At 44.5% G+C, this 762-nt stretch overlaps 1 protein-coding gene across 3 annotated transcripts in view; it reads left to right on the top strand.

The window, feature by feature from the left end:
• LOC107752452 (ankyrin repeat and SAM domain-containing protein 1A-like) overlaps nt 1-762 on the top strand; it is a 47,642-nt gene that overhangs the window by 35,943 nt on the left and 10,937 nt on the right. The gene's annotated exons all lie outside the window — the stretch shown is intronic.

Genomic DNA, 762 nt, shown 5'->3' with positions numbered 1-762 from the left:
CATCCACCACTCCACCCAGTCCATCCCACCCATCCATCTCTCCACCCAGTCCATCTCTTCCATCCATTTCTCCACCCAGTCCATCCCACCCATCCACCCAGTCCATCCCACCCATCCATCTCTCCACCCAATCCATTAGGGGTGGTGGAAAAATCGATACAGCATAGTATTGCGATATTTTATCAATACACAGACGCCAAGTATCGATCTTTTATTATACTATTTGGTAGAATAACAAAATCAATTTCTTTACAGTCCACTAGATGGTGGTGTTGTTTTTTTTCTAAAATAATTTATTGCACGGCAAGTCGTTGATTATCCCGCTTATTCCATGGTCATTTGCCAGTATTGACAACTTAAAGGGGTCATAGGATGCTACATGCACTTTTACAAGGTGTTTGAACTGAAATGTGTGTTGGCAGTGTGTGTACACAACCACCCTATAATGATAAAAATCCATCCAGGTGACGTCACAAAAACAGGTCCCTCCCACGATAGTTTGATTGACAGTAGCGTTTCAGCACAGACTGGACTGGCGTCTTAACTTAGACCCGCCCCTGAGTGAGCTGTCATCAGTCCGCCATTGTTTCACCGCTTGAGCAGATGTAGACAAGAATGACTTGGATGTATTGGATGTAATAATAGCAGTCGTCATTTACTCCCGACATCTGAGCTGCTGAAGACACGCAGAGGATTACATTTGTTTTTGAAAGGAATGCGCCCCCGATCTACCTAAATGCGTATGTTCGCGCGAATCATTCG

The sequence above is a fragment of the Sinocyclocheilus rhinocerous genome, unplaced genomic scaffold, assembly GCF_001515625.1.
Source record: "Sinocyclocheilus rhinocerous isolate Xijiao unplaced genomic scaffold, SAMN03320098_v1.1 scaffold2246, whole genome shotgun sequence".
Lineage (NCBI taxonomy): Eukaryota > Metazoa > Chordata > Actinopteri > Cypriniformes > Cyprinidae > Sinocyclocheilus > Sinocyclocheilus rhinocerous.
This window is presented reverse-complemented; position numbering and strand designations above follow the sequence as displayed.